The 20037-nt window shown below is 40.3% G+C and overlaps 1 pseudogene; it reads left to right on the plus strand.

The window, feature by feature from the left end:
* Nucleotides 1–8993: 8993 nt before the first annotated feature.
* The window catches only part of LOC139220234 (piggyBac transposable element-derived protein 3-like), a 29780-nt pseudogene continuing 18736 nt past the window's right edge, over nt 8994–20037 (plus strand).

The following is a 20037-nucleotide window of genomic DNA, read 5'->3' on the forward strand; positions in this document are numbered from 1 at the left end:
CTGTGGGGATCACTTGACACATAGTTCAAGGTATAGGTAATTCTCATTAGAATGTTTAGACTGAGGTCCACTAACTAAAACAACACAAAACAAATAGACTTAAATGTGACTTTAAACCAACTACACTTTTCAGTAGACAAATCATAGTTTGGATCTTTCAGTTTCAAAATATCACAAGGTATCACAACGTAGGCCACTAAGCTTAAGCCTTTTCTCTGAGCAGAAATCTGTCAACATGGCAACAATAAAATTTGCTACAATCCAGTATTAGAGCCTCTCAATATCCTATTATATCAATATATATATTTATTGTGGCTTAAATCGGGACCTGAGAGCGAAATTTCATACCATCCCATGTGTAAATGTGTGCTGGTATGACAATAAAGTTCCTTGAATCCTTGAATCCTCTTTACCCCAGTACAAAGTAATGCATTTCCACAACATTCTTACAGTGACAGAATCACTCAAGGCTATCTTTAAATGTGACAATATCAATATGTGTGGTGGTAGATTAAAGTGTTTATGAGTTTCATACACATACTTTCTGTCGTGACAGGCCTGTATCCGCATGTAAATGCCTTGCACTTTTTGTTCCCTCTCTATAACAGTAAACTTGATTAAAGTTCTGCTGCTGTGCCTTTTCTGAGGAACGGCCCTAGTTCAATGCAATTTTACATGGCAGCAGATGAATGATCTCACTCACTGCTGGAGTTACACAGCTCTGGCAAATTCATCATGCTGGCTGAATATAGACATCCATACCGAAAAGAGGGAGAGGCAAGGTTACAGTTGCTGGTGCACTCAATCAAATAGAGGGAAAACACCCCTGTCTTTATTTTTTTTCATCACGCAAATGCAAATAAAGACATCGATCAAGTGCATGACAGCCCTCAGCAGATAACTGAGACTAGGATGAGCATGAAACTCTCCCATTTGAATAACATTTAAAAAAGATCAGCGGCTTTCTTAAAAAAAAACGATATGAAACTCTTTAAAAAGAAAGATAACGTACAAGCCTGTGAACATAAAAGCTAAAGGTCTTATTGACTCAATCACTTTCTCATTCTGAACAATGGTGTCCTTGTGGTGAACCGCATACTGACAGCACATACCCCTAAATGGATGAGTGACCACAGTTCAAAAGGCAGAGTGGTGCATACTTGTACCGATACCATGAAGAGGTTAGTCGGTTCAAGAGTGTCTTTTCTACCTATGTGAAAAGTCCACAGTTTGTTAGGCCACCCATCATCCACTCAGCCGTCCATTCATTAACCTGACTGTCTGATCCCAAGAGTCTGTTGCTTAGTCTGCACTTGAGTTCAGGAGGTAACTCTGGTCTTTTTAGGTCAAATTACATAGGTGGTCCATAAATGGGAACCTGAAGAGTAGCTGTGGAAACCATAAGTCTTGACTGAGTACTTAACGTTAAGTGGCTAGTTTACTTTGAACTGTGGGGTGAATTGTGCCTAGCTGTGGGTTGAGCTGTGAAAAATTTGATCATTCACAGTTCCATGAGAACTGGGCAAACCATGACTACTGATGAAGACATTGATAAGAACAAACACTCCACCACAAGAGAGTAGGAGGGTCTTGGGTTCAGCTTGCTTTGCCAAAAAGAAATCCTGAGCTAGAAAGCTCAGGAAAGCAAATTCTATTTTATCACATTAAAAAAATCTGTGGAAATAGATGTCGGCCATGAGCATTGGAGGACTCTCAGCTCTGGTAAAGTTTTTGTCATAAAAATCTTTTTCTCATATATACACCATGACCATAGATGTATGTAAAAACCTTTTTAAAATGAAAAGTATGTTTGTGTAAACAAACCACAAAACAGCTTCTCTGATCTAGCTGCACCCCCGTCTCACTGTTGTGCCTCTAGCCTCCGGCTATCCCTCTTCCCTTAACATTATTAGTGAGAGTCAGGGAGAAATCTAGAAGTTTCTCTGTGCTTTCCATCTCCCTGGAAAATCTCTGAGGGACCAATCAGTGGCTCAGTAATCCTGGTGTCTAATGTTAGATTCTGTCTTATCACAACCATTCCATAATTCCACTGCTCCTACAAACCACTCAGAAGCACTTAGAAGGATGAAAATACATTGATTGTTATCTTCACTCAATTTCCAAGACTTGAAATATTCAAATTGTGCCTTAGCAGAGTCCCTGCAGATGCCTATTTCAGAAACAGCTCCCTGTTCAAGCATATCTCAAGCATCTCTCCAAACATCAACATATCTGTGGGCAAGGCGTGGTAACAATGGATTGAACACTGTTTGTCTGTTTGTAGCCTTACTTAGGCTACAGCATGCCCATCGAAGAAGCTCATTAACAGCATCATTACCCATTACCATAAACAAATGGGCTTTGAAATGATATTCTAAAAGGTAAGACTGACCTGCTGCCAAGAACCACATCAGCTAATTGTATATCTTAATTAGCATCACATGGTGCCATGTTTATGTGCATTTTAACAGACACAGTAATAACTGCTCATATCCTATATATGTCTGTTCCCTACCTCTGAGAAAAGCACATCCTTGCACTCTGAAAGACTCTAACCACATCCTGCCTATATGGCTTTTGTTTATAATTATATTCTCATGAAGTCCCTTTGTATTTCCAAATATATTCCCAAATATATCTTACATTGAGATGTGAGTAGTATCACAAGTAATCCAAGACGTACAAAAGATAATCCAAGGAGAGACCTTGTTGTAAAATGATGATTTTCTTCAGGATATGCAATGATTTTATAAATTTTATAAATAAATTGTGTTAATGCTGCAAACACCAGTTTATGGACATGTCCTTCAAATCTCAAATGAAAAATTCTATAGATTTAAAGTATATCCTCAGTGTCATTCACAGACACTTCCACCACTTTAAAAAGTTTTAAAAATCAAATCTGTACCATTTTTTTGGACAGTTTCTTCAAACTGAACAGTTTTTTCATTAGATGACTAATTTGTTTATGTAAATTTACATATATTTTCTTCAACTGTAAAACAATGCTAAAATACAAGAATGACTGGTACCCACCACCAAATCAATGTAATGTTCTAAATAACTATTTAATGAGTTAACACATCAACATGAGCAAATAAATCCACCACAAAATATACAAATTGAGCAAGTTCATTAATCAAGTCAATTGTTTTCCTCTTGTAAACATCCATCCATCTATTTTCTTCCACTTATGTGGGGTCATAGTAGCAGCAGGCTGAGCAGGACATTCCAGAAGTTCTTCTCCCAAGCAATGCTTTCCAGCTCCTTCTGGGGTATCTCAAGGCATTCCCAGGCCAGATGGGATATATAAGCTCTTAGGATATGCTTGGAAGACCTCCAAGGGCAGTTGCCCGGAAATCATCCTGACCAGATGCCTGAACCACCTCAACTGGCTCCTTTTTAATGCCAAGGAGAAGCAGTTCTACTCCGACCCCCCTAACGGATGTCCAAGCCTCCCACTCTAAAGCTAAGCCCAGGCACCTTGCGGGGGAAACTCATTTTGGCAACTAGTATCTGCGATCTTGTTCCTGAAAGCCCCAGCCTGCAGAACTATGCAAAGCTACTGTGACAAATTGGATGCCATCCTACATGATTGTTGTGGTTTTGGACTGGGAGATGTTCAAGGCCGTAGGAAATATCAATCACTGCACAGACACAGTCACCTGCATTAAGGAATGCTCAAAGGACGTGGTCCCTACAATCCAGAAGCCATGGATTAACAGTAATGTCAATGCAATTCTTTACACATGGACCACAGCCTTCACCTTCGGCTCAGCGGAAGAATATTATCAGACATTTTATATGCTGAGAACAACAATAAAACACACAAAGCAATTACAGTGAACAGATGTCCAAACTACAACCAGATGTCCTTTGACAATAACTCCAATACATCACTGACTTGACTAAAAAAACAGCATGATGAGGGGCTGGTCTAAGGCCTGAGCCACCCCTAACTTTAAGCCAAATCAGAAAGAAAGATTTTAAACCTACTCTTAAACATGGGGAGGGCGTCTGCCTCCCGGACCCAAACTTGAAGAAGATTCCACAGAAGAGGAGCCTAATAGTAGAAAGCTCTGCCTCTCACACAACTTTTGACCACAAGTAGGCCTGCATTCTGGGAGCGCAGTCCTCTAATGGGTTAGCACAGTACTTCCAATTATTCAATTATTTTCCCAGCCTGTTTTGTTATGCAGGAGGTGAGGTGCTATCTTCTAGATGGAATCCATGTGTGTATTGAAGGATAAGGATGTGTCAATCTCAGTCCCCAGGTATTTAAATGACTCAACCTGTTCCACCAGCCGACCGTTGATTCTGAGGGGCTGAAAAAGTGGAGACTGTTGTGAGTCCGCTGTTCCTCTGTTCCCGCAGCACAGCTCCTTGGTTTTACAGATGTTGAGCTCGAGGGAGCTTTCCTGAAAACTGCTGACCAGATTGTTGACTGCCTGATGGTAGTCAGACAGTGCTTTGGTGTCATGGGCCACTAAAGCCATATCGTCAGCATGCTTAAAATGGGTCATTCCTTCACTGCTGCAGGAAATGTTGTTGGTGTAAGCAGAGAAGAGAATGGGAGATAAAACATAGCCTTGCGGGAGTCCAGTCTTTAAAAACTGTTTGTTGGATTTAAAACCGTTTACCAGAACTTGCTTTGGCCTGTCCTGCAGAAAGCTCTTAATCCATAAAACCAGTGCAGAATGAACCTGAAACTCCACAAGCTGGTGCAGTAAAATGTTTGTGTTGACAGTGTTAAAAGCCGAGGAGAAGTCCATAAATAAAATCCTGGTGTGGGGATGTACCGAGTCCAGCTGTTTGCCCACCGTGTCTAACAGAGTCAGGCATGCATCCTCCACTCCACGTTTGGCCTTATAGGCAAAGAGAAGAGAGGCTGGAGAAGATCCAGCCTCTCTGCCACCATGCTGGAGAGGATGTGGATGTGACATGTGACTTTTTTGGGATTGGAATGATGGTGGATTCCTTCCAGTGGTGAGGTACACAGCCGGAGTCCAGGAGTAGCTGGAAGAGCTTGGTGAAAACCCCACTTAGCTGAGCTTATCAGGGCCAGAGGCTTTATGTGGGTTCACTCTGCTAAAGATGGAGGTCATCAGCTTCTCATCTATGGTGAGAGCCTGGTGGGATCGGCTCAGGCTGGGGGGGGGGGGTCCCACTGGTTAATGTATGGAACCTGTTGAAGAGGGTGTTGAGCTGCTCTGCAAAGGAGGCGGGGTGTATGAAAAGAGCAAATCATACCCTCATGAAATCACGTCATGGCAAAATATGTGGTTTTCGGCATCAAGTTCCCGCCAAGGTTTTTCAGTATGGAGGGAGTTTTACTGTATGTTCACTGCCACAGGGAGACACCTGAAAGACAGGGAAGCAGTCAGGTGTGTGCAGGAGCGTGGGGTTTAGGAGCAGGAGCCTCCAGCAGTGTCCATGACAATTTCCATGTTGCGCTGTCCTTGTGGTTTATCATATGTAGGTAAAACCTCTAGAAAACTGAAGCAGCGCATCAGCGAACACTAGACCTTAAACGCATAAATGACTGTGATTATCCTGTTGCTGTGTACTTTAATGAAAAAAGGTGTGGCATCTCTTCCTTACAATTTTATGGTATAGAGATGGGTTTTAGATCTTTACATTGCAGACACTATCTCTCAAAGGTCTTAATGATGAGCTGTCACTTAATGTGATGCTGTGAATTATAGTTCTGAATGGGAACAGCCATAACTTACTCCTTTGATTGTTACTAGATTTATAGGTTTATCCATTAATTAATCATTTTTTATTTTTTATTCTCTTATTGCTCAGGTATTGAGCCATCTCCCACCACTTGTTCCACTCACCTGCTCCTGATCACTCATTAAGCAAGTATTTAAGCCTTCACTGCTCACTCACTCTGTGTCAGATTGTTTTCAGCTCTAATTCCTGGACTGATCGTCTATTGCCAACCTAGCCTGTTTCTGACCAAAGCGCCTTTTCTCTGTTCTGGTAATTACCTCAGCCTTCTGTCTCTGACCACGAGATTTCTCTCTGTCCTTCCTGGATCATGTCTGCTTGTGGCTCCCTGGCTTTCGGCTGCTTTGATTCCCCAGGCTGGCTTCCTGGCTCCTGTTCTCCCTCTGCCTGCACCTTCCTGGTTTGTTTGTCTTGCCCAGTGTTCACCTGGTTCTGGACCCGCAGCTTCACAGAGTTCTGCTCCTGCTGCAGTCTTCAAGGTACCGCCAGCTCCCACTCAACTGTCCTCTGTGAGTGTGAGCTCACCTTCCTCACTCTGCTCACTGGCTCACATGTCCAGCCTCACCAGCTAGAATCCCGGAGCATCCTGGGGCACAAAGAAACTCTGAACCAGATCGTTATTCTGAACTGCATTCACGTGGAGAAAAAATACACATCAGGCCCAACAGTTGTTTCCTAAGTTTGAGGTTGAATCAGAGCCTGTTGGGAGCAGGAGGGGATGAATTTTGTCTCTAAGAGTTATAGCTGCAAAAGTCAAGGATCACTGTACAACAGGCTTGAAAAATAATTAGCTCAGACAACAGTGTCAAATACCACAAAAGCAACAAGAACAAACTGTTACGAGTGCCTACCATTTAAGTTATTTGGCTTGGCTTGAGAGGAGGTTTAAAATGTACAGTTTCTCTCAACTGTTCCTCAGTATTACAACATTACTAGTACAACAATTCCAATGGTGCCTGTAAATCTGGGTCCAGGGCTGCGTTTAACACAAATGTGTGAAAGTAAAGGACTCTTGGAAACTGAGTTCTGAGAGAGAGCCCTTTGTTCAAAAGACAAAGCAACATGTAGTCCTCACCATTTTGGTGGGGCCTGACATATTCAAGTACTTATCTGTAATCAAAGATTACATCTGTAAAAACTCTAGAGCAATAGAGATGTGTCCCTTCAATAATTCTTGCCTACTCAGATGTAGAGAATCTCTCGAATTGTTGCTGTGGGTGATTCAGTTTCTGGTGAGATACTGGTGCAGTTCCACGATAATCTCAAGGATTTGGAGCTCCTCGTTTGTATGGGTGATGCTTACAGTATAAACACTGGACAGCTTGCAGCCAACCCCAGCGAGTATGTCCGTCCCATTCTCCAAAAAACAGGAAACAACAAACATTTCCATGAAACTTGAGCTGGCTCCAGATAATGTGGTGCATCAGATGCTAGTCTGGTATGACACTGCCGTCTCTCAGTGATTGTGTACCGACATTTTCCAATATGTATTTGTGATGTGTACAGCCAGCTTTCTGTAGCATAGTGGGACAGCTGTTTTAATCCTTGCCTTGGAGAGGGAGAAACGCATGTAGTGGTTAAATAAGCATGGCTAAACTTCACACAACAGCAGTGAGACAGAGACCTGTGCCTGAACCCTGCAAAATGAATGTGAACAGTAACTGAAACGTACAAGCATGCAATTGAGATGTTTATATCAGTTCAACTACATTAGGGCCAGCTGGCATAGAAACTTGGAAAAGGTCTGTACTTCTACTTCTACGCAAGTCTGTTATGTTTTTGTTGAGGCCAAAGTATATGGGATGTTGCAGCTGGTGCAACAAAATGAGATTCATTTGTTTGGCAACCACTTACTCTGGTTAGTATGGGATGGGGGTATGGAAGGAGTGAATTCCCTTGTGTGGAGAAATTACTTTCTCCAAAGGGGGTTGGGCAACTTAATCCTTTGATAAAAAGTCCTGGACAAGCAGTGAGCAGTGAAAATATTGTTATTGACTAAATTCATCTGATATCTGAATAAATGAAACTGGACAAATGCACACAGACTGCTGCTTGAGAGTTTAATGGTGATTGCTTTATTCAGGCAGATTAAACAGAAATAATTGGGGATTCAAGCCCACGGGTGCTCCTGTCTAGAATCTTTTTCATTTGGAGAGGGAATCTCAAAATCCTCTGCATCAAGTCATTACTGGAATATCAGCAGAACAAATACTCTGAGATGTTTTAGAATAACATTTCTGCTGCATGCCAGTGTTGACTGATTGTTTTACATGCTCATGCCATGCAGGCATGCAAACACAACAGCAAGCCTTTTACCTTGTACCACGCTGCCTACTTCTCACCTGTGTGTGACGATTGTGGCGGCTCGCATTTGTGTGGTGAAAATCAGTGTGCAGTTATGTTCACATATGACTTCGGTCTTTGTAATAGAGAGACTGTTATGTTTGAGCTGCTGGTGGTAAGTTGGTTTTGTTTAACAACCATTAATATTGTAAAGGGTTGAAAATAGTTATTATTTTGTTAGTGGTTTAAATGTGTTTTCGGTATGTATTTACAACTTGGTTGTGCTGAAGCCTAAAAACTGTGGGGTTTTCGTGAGTTTTTTTCCACATCAAAGATGAACTTCTCATTTTCTACAATGTTAAAAAAAACCTGTGTGTGTGTGTGTATATGTATATATGTGTGTGTGTGTGTGTGTGTGTGTGTGTGTGTATGTGTATATATATATATATATGTGTGTGTATGTATGTATATATGTGTGTGTGTGTGTGTATGTATATGTGTGTGTATATATATATGTGTGTGTGTATATGTATATACACTACTCACAATAAGTTAGGGATATTGTTATTTACATGAGTGCTTTTCCTATTTGGTCTGAATTTTAATGAAATAAGTAAAAGTTCCCTTTGATATTACTAATAATGAATGAGAAGAAACACAATTTTCATTAGTTTAATATTTATTACCCCAAAAATTTAGACAATAACAAGGATAGCCCCAAATAACAAAAATTAACAATGTCAGTAGCGGGTGTTTCCACCATTTGCCACAATGACAGCTTGACAGCGACGTCTCATGCTCCTCACTAGGCTCATGATGTTGTTCTGAGGCAATGCGCTCCACTCTTCCACAAGTGCTACACGCAGTTCTGCCAGGTCACGTGGGGGTGGGGTACGATCATCCAGTCTCTGCTTCAGCTGGTCCCAGACGTGCTCTATGGGGTTCAGGTCAGGGGACATTGCTGGCCATACCATATGAGGCACTCCGACTTCCTGAAGTCGAGCTGTGACAATTCTGGCACGATGTGGTGGAGCATTATCATCCATGCACAGAAAGTTGGGGGTGTGCTGGCGGAATTGGGGGATGATGATGGGTTCTATGATGTCTCTGAGGTAAGAACGTGCAGTGACTGAGCCTTCTACAATAACCAAATCTGTTTTGCGCTGACTGGTGATGCCTGCCCAGACTGTTGCACCTCCTCCACCAAAGCGAACCCTGGGGACCATGTTGACCTCGGCGTATCGCTCACCTCGCCTTCTCCAGCAACGCTGACGACCATCATTTCTGTGCAAGGTGACCCGACACTCATCAGTGAACAGGACGGTAGACCACTGCTGCATTGTCCAGGTCACATGGTCTTGTGCCCACTGCAAACGTTCACAGCGGTGTCTTGGTGTCAGTGGAGTCACCTGCAACGGTCGTCTGGCATTCAAGCAAAAGCGGTGGAGCCGGTTGCGAATGGTTTGTCTGGAAACCCTAGTACCCCTCACATCTCAGAGATCGTTATGCAACTGCCACACAGCTGCAGGCCTGTTTATGAGTGCATAGGTCCTTAGGTACTGGTCATCGTTGCGGTCTGTCACTCATGGGGCTCCACTCCTGGGTCTGTCACGAACTCTGCCAGTAGTTCTGTGTCTTGATGCAAGTCTGCTGATGACACTTTGAGACACACCAAGTTCACGAGCAACATCTGACTGCCTGCCACCGACCGGAAGGCGCGCTGTGGCCAGGTGGCGCTGCTCGTCCGTTAAGTGGCGTCGTGTGTTCATGGCTGTTTGAATGATGAACTTGGAATGACTTACTGTGACAATACCAGCTTTTTATACCCACAGAATGTTGAAATTGATGCCACATTGAAAAGGGTTGTCTTTTAGTATTTTTTGGTATTGGCCCCAATATGTAAGGCACACTGTACACAGTGACACCATTACGTGGAAAACACAAAATGAGGTGTGTCTATCACCCCAATACAATTGCCTCCCTATCCCAAAAATCTCTGAAGTGAAACAAACACTGTATGTATGACATCCACTGAGTCTCTCACAATATTACTTACTTAAAAACTTATTGTGAGTAGTGTATATGTATATGTGTATATGTATATATATGTGTGTGTATATATATATATATATATATATATGTGTGTGTGTATATGTATATGTGTGTGTGTGTGTGTGTGTATATATATATATGTGGAATATATAATTGGTGCCACCTCTTGCTTATCTCGATGAACAAATTCCTAATTCATATCTAAATCCATTACTAATTGGATCACAGCAGTGGAAGGAAAAAAGCATTAATTTGGGTCTTAATTAGTGTGGAAATGTGTAATGAGGAGGTATTATTGATGTTACTGGTGGTGAAAATAGGTTAAATATATAACTAACATGAGGTATTATGGCGTTTTCCAGGCAATGTTAATACTTTCCCTTGTTTTCATGGAAACCAACCCAGCAGATCATAGGCCCAGGTAGGCTATTGGCTTATTAATTCATATTCATATACAGATTTGGTCATGGTACTGTCACTGTGGGAAGTAAGAGATGAAATTTTACTTGTCTACCAGTATAGTTTCCAGCAGTATTGTATAGCTTGTAAGTGACCGCAATCAATTGTTAATAACGTTTGTGCTTCGCTCTGTACGATCGCATTACAATGGTATTCATACTGCAGGCAAAGTTCTGTGCAACCATTTTGTGCGTCCATGACAGTAACTTATGATATATTAAAGCAAGGCATTAATCATGTCTGCTTGTTCATACTATTCTTAGGGGATCCACGCAGAGCCTATTCAGGACATGGTGATGAAGAAACCAGGAGCATATGTAAATTATCACTCTATCAAGCATTCACAAGTGAGGATCATTATTATTGTAGTGTCACCCTGTTGGCGGCATTCTCCAAAAAGCATGTGGAAATTGTGAAATTGCCACTGCCATACAATTTATCCCAAACTGCCTCCAGTCCTTCCAATTGAAGAACCTGACTGTTACACAGGAAGGGCACGCAAGAGCAGTGTGAATGTCCATTATGGACAGACATATCCCAGTTCAAAGTAACAGCCAGTATGAGGTTCTATGAGGTTTGCCATGTGTGAGGGGGAATCTTCCGGTCAGGCACAGGCAGCAATACTCAAATCTGTTCAGTATATTTGATAATTTCTCCTGTTGTTGCTCATACATTCCAGTCGTCCTCACCTTAGTGCCAGTTCAAATGTAAAGGTTTATGACCCTGATGCAGGCCAGTTTTGGGCTTGCAGAAGTTAAATGCCCACACCTCTATAACATTTTTGAGGAAGGGCATTTCAAATGTTTGAGTGGCCTGGCAAAATTTTACTGGCAGGTTGAAGGTCAATTGGCAATAACTGGATTAACCTGGTTTGATTTCATTATTGACACTGAGCAGGACATAACAGTTAAAGGGCTTTTTCATAAACTACAAACTTAGGTTACAAAAACAACACCAACATGAAACAAAATACAAAATGTCTCCTCACCTCCATGTTTTGTGTGTCTTACCAAAATGGCCAGATAGAAACAAGCATGGCATTGCACCGAATGTTTGATATCGTCACGATGAAACAGTCCCATGTAGTTTGGCTGTAACAGGCACTGTGACAACCAGCCCATGAGACAACTAACCCTGTTCTCTCTATGTGAATATACCTGCACATTGATTTTCTTTCTTCAGTGGGTGCTGTCAACCTGTCACTCTGATTGACCAGCCAATAGAGACATGTATTTCATGCTTCAGTACAGGTCCCGCCCATGAGATTCAGCTGAACAGGAAGCAAAACTTTTGAACTCCAAACTTTTTGATTCACAAACAGAACTTTTGAATTTGCAAACAAAGCTTTAGATTTGCAAAAAAAAAAAACCCAAAACTTCTGGATTTGTAAACAAAAGTTATTGATTCACATAAATACATTTTGGATCATGAAATTATTTTACTATATCATCATCATCATTTATGTCTTCGCTGTCTCTTGCATTAATATGCAACAGTTAATGTAAACAAATCCAGTTCTAGATTCAGCTGGAGTGTGGACTGCTCAAGCGGAGAAGATGTGAATGTCTGAACAGAAAGAAAACAGAAGTTGTTAAGATGGTAGACCTCATCAGATCTGATGTGTTAGACAAAGTGTGTTCTAAAGAAGATGACAAACTACCTTGCCTACCACAATAATAGAATGATTATTTATGAGAACAACAGTGTATCCTCCAATCCTTTCTGGTAAACTTGGTGTGGGTGGCTTCCGCCCGGCATTAGGAGCATTCAATTTTGTGTTTACTGTCATCCACAGCCTCTTGAGGACACCTGAGAGAAGAGCATTTGCGTGTTCTGGCAGTATCAGCAGCCATTTCTCTCTTGGTAAATTAAAGATAACCCTCAGTCTCTTCTTCCCCTGCCAAGTAGACAAGCCGGAACTCCTCACAAATGGAGATACCTGGGCTTGTAGAGGACTCTTTTACTTTAATTTTAAAACACTTGGCAGGAAAGGCAACTATTTGTACAACACAGCCTGGAATTTGTCATAAATGTATTGAGACAAATCACATTTCATCTGTAAAATACTTAAGTTAACCACTAATTTGATTCAAATATTGCGTTTTTAAATCAGCTGCCACATAATAATGTCATTAATTCCTTCCCATGCAGATTTCAGCCAATCACATATCCATCCAAATCTTACCATGACAATAAGATGAAATAACATTCTATCATGAGTGAAGTTTTAATATTTTGTTGACTCTTTCAACCCAATTTACAACAAAAGCTTAACTTCCTAATATAACTGAGTCAAATCTGCTTCATATATGGTAAAGTGACACAAGTGTCATAACTAGTAACTTCATATCTTTCTTTGTAATCGTCATAATGTACCTAATAATCTAGATTAAGTTAAAATCAAGAGAAATCCAGGTGATGTCTGTGCATCCATGGTTCTAGTGTAAACAGGATGTTAGTAGCTAATGCAGCTTCACTTTCTGTGGTGCAAACAAATTACAGGGTGTAGCCAAAGGTATTAATTTAAATTTGTTTTTACCTGTAACATTATTTATTTCATGTCCCATTTATTTATTTGATATCTGTCATTTTGAAGGTCCACTTAGCATCCATTTCATTCCAGCAAACTACATATTTACACATTAATGCCACATTTCTCATATTTTCAGAATCCATCATTCAGTGAGCCATCGTGTACAAGTGTGGTATCCCATTCCCCCATAACAAGCTTCCGATATACATTTTCATCATCCTTGACCAAGTGGATCGTTGCACATGATATGACACGTCTTTTGAAGGGCTCGGTCTGGTCCAGCTCTCCTGTATGGATCTGCTATTTTTCTCTTCGCAGGGGCTGAGGAGGGATTTCTGCAGCCGATGTAGCCCTAGGCATGCTTTTAGGGGGCTTTGGGCTCAGGCTTTGAAGCAAGCTGACATGGGCCTGACCACTACAGCCTTCTGGGTGTGGTGTGAATATGTATCTGAGACAGCCTGAGAAATTGTGAACATGATTCTGCACTTCGATGCACGTATGAATCCCTAAATGTTTATCGAGAGGATTTTTCTCAACACTGTCTTGTGTTTTTGTCAGATGTCTCATGAGCATGCCCTGCATGTGTCTGTATAATAAACGTGAGAGATACTCTGCTAAAGCAATACATTTTAATATGTCAAATTTTCTAAAGAATGATGTTTAACTTGTTGATTCTCTCCATTTCGCCATACAGACCTTGACTTTTCAAACAGACAATATTCCCCTTTAATCCATTTACCTATTTTATGTAATTGGCTCCAGCCCCCATAACCATCAGGGATAATTTGGTATAGCTAATGGATGGTTGGGCTATGATGGTCTGCTCACAGGTTTGTCTGATTTTTGTAGGTTTGCAGTCAGCAGGCATGCATTTCTGTGCTGTGCATTTTATCTAGTCAATAAGGGGGAAAAAACAGCTGGGCTACTATAGAGGGATCCTATGCCCATGTTTTCAAGATATGTTCTCTCCAGAAGGACATCATGAATAATAAAACTCTCCTGAAGACTTTCACCGCTGAGTTTGAACAGGAGAAATAAATCCTCTTGACTAATTAGAGATTTAAATTTGATTACTCTGGACCTTGATGCTACTGTATGCTGAATATGTGTGCGTGTGCGTATGTAATATATGTTATATGAATTATACATGAAGTTAAATGTGTCGTACAAAGTCAGACTATAATCACTAATATGATTTTGGGGTTTGCACCAATTCCGGGGCAATTTGGCTACCAGAAATAATTAATAATAATCAGAGAGAATTAATTATATTGATGAATGGGACTTACTGTAAAGTCCACCTCGAGGGGCACCGGGGCAAGTATAAGATATCCAATTTAACTGATTTAGTCTCATTTAATAAACTAAAACAGTCCATTTGGTATTATGATTAATAATTAACTTAATAAGTAAAACCAAAATTACCACATTGACAGCTAGTTGAAGGATTTCAGAGTTCTTGACAGAGTAGAGGTTGGCAGTATTCACTCTTGTACAATATTAAAGACATCCTCATTCACACAGGAGGATTCTAAGTTGGAGGAGACTATTATTTCACTTCAGGAGCAAGTTGAGGTTCAGTGTCTTGCCCAAGGACACTTCGACACGCTGACTCATGAGAACCAGGGAATGAACCAGCAACCTTACGATAGATGGATGACCCACTCTACCTCTGAGCCACAGCCCCCCTGTGTCAATACGCAAGATTTCAAAGCATGTATACCTCTAAATGCAGCTGGTGTCATATAGACTTCATTAACATATCATACATTATCACTATATAAAGTTTATCAAGTTTTTGTTTTTGGACGAGAGAAAGACAACGTGGCTACCAGCAATCTCATAGGCAAAAAAAACTACATAAAATATAAAATTATGGCTTTTATAGTTTTCCAGAAGTGTCCAGGAATAACACATTGCTTCTTTAATGGATTATTAAGCCCTAGGAAAGATAAGAATAAATGACAGGTTGTAGTAATGGCTGCACGTTGCTCTTTGAGTCAGTTTCTAAAGTAAGTTGCTCCACACACACATTGACACACATTGTGGAGACATTTATTAAATTACATACATTACCAGTCAAAAGTTTGGAGACATCTTCTCATTCAAAGGTTTTTCTTAGTAGATTAATATTGAAGTCATCAGAACTATGAAGGAACACATATGGAATTATATAGTAAACCAAAAAGTGTTAAACCAGAATATGTTTTTTACTTTAGATTCTTCAAAGTAACCACCTTTTGCTTGATGACAGCTTTGCACACTCTTCACTCAGGTGATTGTGGAAGCCAGGTCATCTGACGCAGCACTCAATCATTCTCCTTCCTGGTCAAACAGCCCTGACATTGCCTGGAGGTGTTTTGGGCCATTATCCTGTTGAAGAACAAATGATGGTTTCACTAAGCGCAAACCAGATGGGATACCATGCAGAGCCATGCTGGTGAAGTGTGCCTTGAATTTTTGAGTAAAGCACCCCCACACCACCACACCTCCTCCTCCATGCTTCACGGGTCGGAACTATACATGTAGAAACGATCCATTCACCTTTTGTGTGTCTCACAAAGACATGGCAAGTGGAACCAAAAATCTCAAATTTGGACTCATCGAACCAAAATACAGATTTCCACTGGTCTATTGCCCATTCCTTATGTTTCTCGGCCCAAGCAATTCTCTTCTTCTTGTTGTTCTTTCTCAATTGTGGCTTCTTTGACCATGAAGGCCTGATTCACGCAACAGTTGATGTTGAGATGTTTCTCCTACTTGAACTCTGTGAAGCATTTATGAGGGCTCTAATCTGAGGTTCTATTAATTTGCTGTTTTTGAAGCTGGTAACTCTAATGAATTTATCCTCTGCAGCAGAAGGAACCCTTGGTCTTCCTTTCCTGGGGAAAGTCCTCATGAGAACCCGTTTCATCACAGCATTTGATAGTTTTCACGACTGCACTTGAGCATACAATCAAAGTTCATGAAATTTTCTGGTTTGACTGAACTTCATGTCTTAAAAGTATTGACAGACTGTCATTTCGCTTTACTCAGTTGAGTGGTTCTTGCCATAATGACATATTAGAACAGTAATCGAATAGGGCTATGGTCTCAAACATGTTAAGAAGGTACGAAATTTCAGGAATTAACTCTTGACAAGGCACACGTGTTAACTGAAAACCATTGCAGGAGATTACTTCATGAAGCTGATTTAGAGAATGCCAAGAGTCATCAAACAAAAACATATTCTGGTTTGTTTAACACTTCTTTGTAAACCATCAGTTTACAGACTGAATGAGTCTTTAATTACCTAACTTCATCGTATTATTTCTCCGGTCTGATAAAATATGAACAATCTCAAGTCAGAATAGAAATTCCATAACACAGGGTGCCATTACAGATATGCCAATATGTGACTTTTCAATAAGTTTAACATCTTTTGACTTGACAACACAGAATATATTGATGTTAATGTGAGAAATACTCCGGTCGTGAACTAGAATACAGTGCAATAATACTGCCATGAGAAAGACACCAGTTTCCATGGCAACTGACTGGTCGGCCTAGCATTTGCTGTAACCAAGTTGTAACCTATATTCCTGTGTCAGTTGTGTATCATGCACAACAGCTCAACAACCTTATGAACACACGCACACACTTTTCACAATAAATAATGGGGTTTTATTATCGCATGTGACAGTGGGAAGGAGAGACCTGGTGACACAGAGGTTTTTAATCAAACTTTTACTACACAACTACACTTTTCAAAATCGGTATCAGGGTTCAAAGTGGTATAAATAGATGCGGTATAAACCAGAGGGTGTTTTCAGTGATCTCTCTAAGATTCAATCAAGTTGAAACTGTTGGGTTAATTAGCAATCCTTCCCTGATATCTACAAATGTTTCTATGCATAGCTTCACAAGCCTTCACTCTATTTGCTAGTTAAGTGATGAAAAACACAAGTGTGGGTGCTGTGCAGGGAAACCTGCTGCCTGAAATTGAAAAAAGACAAGTAAAGACATGCATAATTTCCACATTAGATAGCCTCCTGTTTCCCACAGCCCCTTCTCACAGCTGAATTATTCATTTATTGCATTATTCAACAAAGCTTTATTTATCCTTTCCTTGGGTTTTTAATCTTTACCAGAAATGACTTTGTTCCAATATTAATGAAACCTACCCTTTAACAAAGATATCATCTCAGCAATGGGAATGGGCAAAGAACTCAAAAAACCAAAATGAGCCATGACTTTCTCACAACAGACTTCATTTTTTAAGCATTTTTTAATGTCCTACACATTATTGGTCACTTTCCAAACTCCTGCTGTCAGTTTCTTTATGCAGTCGCATTATGTGCAAGTCTCTCTGTCAAGAGACCATGTTCCCTCAGATCCCTGCTTTCCTTCCTTTTCAGTTGGAACAAGTTGTGAACGTGAAAGTTGATTGGTGAAGAAGGTCTTGTTGTCAGAGCAACAATATCACTGTTGTGGTGTTTTCAGTTGTTTTGGCAGATGAGACACCTGGTCAGGGTTGTGATGGGCAAGGTTACGCTGGCCTGGGACATACATGAGACATGTAATGGTGCCCCATTCATTCCTGTAGAAAGTGCTCACTAAGTGTATATGCTGAAAAAGGTTGCATTACTGTAGGTATTAATAAGATGCATGAAACTTATGGCTGTTCTATTTCTTTTGCATAGTGATTACTACCTTCTTCATCATTTATTCATTCGTTCTGTGGTTCTTATTGATCTTATCTTGTGAATGTTCAGGAGCTGTGCAGTCATTAAGTCTTGGCATTTTTCATTTTTATTGGTTCATTTACCAAACAGAAAATCATTATCATTTGGATTTTATATGAAAGCTACTAATCTCTGTAGTTCTTAATAAATGACGTCTCTTGCAATGACCATACAGCTCACCAAAAAAAAGGTTAAAGATAGTTAAAACCTGATTAAACTACAAAGTTTGGAATAGGAATGGTATTTTTGATATCCTTTTTTATCATACATAAAAATGAAAATAAATGAATAATATTGGCATGTATGCAGTGTATGCACATTTGAGACCAGGGACATTCACTCATTTCTTAAAAGTGTATAATGCTTCATGTTTAGGTTATTTGGTGCCTCCACTGTATGGATTCATATATTAATAATACATTGCATTTACAAGCACTTAGTTTTTCATACTATATATAAAGTCATGTAAAAATGATCAATGATGGGTTGACCTCCAGTGTAAGAGCACATTTAGTCTGGCGTGAGCGGACCTACCCCAGGAGGAGAGTGGATACCCTCCACCATCCACTCTCCAACAAACTGATGCATATGTGAGCTATGAGTTAGGGAGATCTGATGCACTCTATTTATTAGAGTTATGAAAGTGGGTGACCCAGTTCTCGGGGTCTGTCTCGCATCTGGGCTGAACTTTGCATACTGAAGCCACGAGTTACTCTTACACAACATCTAAGTCATACTTAATTAAGGACAGGATGTGAGGATACAGGAGAGAGGACTGCTGCTGCTGCTACCCTCTCCAAGTCGAGCTAACGAAATGGAGTGAAAAGCAATTCTCTTCATCAGCAAAACAATCCAAAGCCGGTTTGAATTTCAGTGGGTGGAACCAAACAACTACAGGCACCACTGGTTGGCTGGCCAAGACTGGTGGCATTAAATTGCTGAAACTATGCACAAGATGTCTTGTTCTAACTCACACCACACAATGTAAAATACACAACACAGAGCAGATGAATGCATCATCAGGAGGAGGAATACATTAGCAGGCAGAGTGAACTTTAAGAATGGCAAACCGTTAGCTCCCCTCATCCCTTTTTAAACACAGCAAACAACTTATCCTTTTCCCTTCAAATATGAGTCATAACTCAGTCAACACACAGACATCATTCACATACTGCTGTAATTTTAATCTGTAGAATGACTTTCCAATGTGAGGATCTCCTATCAAAGTGGCTATTTTACTCCAGGAGCATTGTCTATTCACACACAGGAAGTACGGTATATCTGAAATCTGTTCAAATAAAGAGAAAATTCTTCTTACAGTTCTGCATTTAGTGCATTTGGATAATTTTATCTACTTCAAACACTGTGAGAAAGGGAAGAGTTTGGTCACATCCGCAGTAGTTTGTATGGATGGTATCGAAGTCTCCCCTTTCTCAAATGTAACGGCACTGTGGAAGTACAGTTATGGACGTACGAGCCACTGCAGCAGATGGAACTTAGACAGACTCGGTTGTCAAGAGTACAAGAGGCAGGCGACGAGGAATACCATGAGATATCACACCTTCCAACCATGTTTGATAATAATGTCAATAATAATAATAATAATAATAATAATGTTGCTCTTATTTGAACTTCCAAGTACCCCTGAAACGTTCAATGTCCACATGCCAGCAGCCACAAAAATACCCAGTACCCCTCTGTGGGCTACACTCATATTAGGGCATCTGCCATCATTTACAAAACAATACTTTGAGTGATTACAAAATTCCTAACATTAATATAGCCTTTGGTAACAACTCATAAACTCCTTAAAAAGGGAGAGTTATTATATATATATAAAATAATGCATGTGTGTGTTAGGTGTGTTGGCAGATGACCTGTTGTAGATCACTTGTAGATCGCCAATGTAACAGATTCAGTCTCATAAAGTAACTAAACTATCAATTTGGTACCATGATTAATAATTAACTCAATAACTACAATGTTAAAGTTACCATATTGATAGCTAGTTGAAGGATTTTGGAGTAACTGACAGAGTAGAGGTTGGTAGTACTCTCTTACAATAATAAAGAAGACAGCATGTGGATTAAAACATTAATTGAAACATAATAAAGTCAAACATACAGATGATATAACTAAATGTACCTAGCCACAGAACAATAGGTTGGGTGTTGAGGTGTGAGTATGTAGATGAAGGGATGGTTGGGGCTTAGCCGTGCGCCAGCTGAGACAAAGAAGAAAAGGCGGGAG

This window comes from Pempheris klunzingeri, chromosome 20, assembly GCF_042242105.1.
Source record: "Pempheris klunzingeri isolate RE-2024b chromosome 20, fPemKlu1.hap1, whole genome shotgun sequence".
NCBI lineage: Eukaryota > Metazoa > Chordata > Actinopteri > Acropomatiformes > Pempheridae > Pempheris > Pempheris klunzingeri.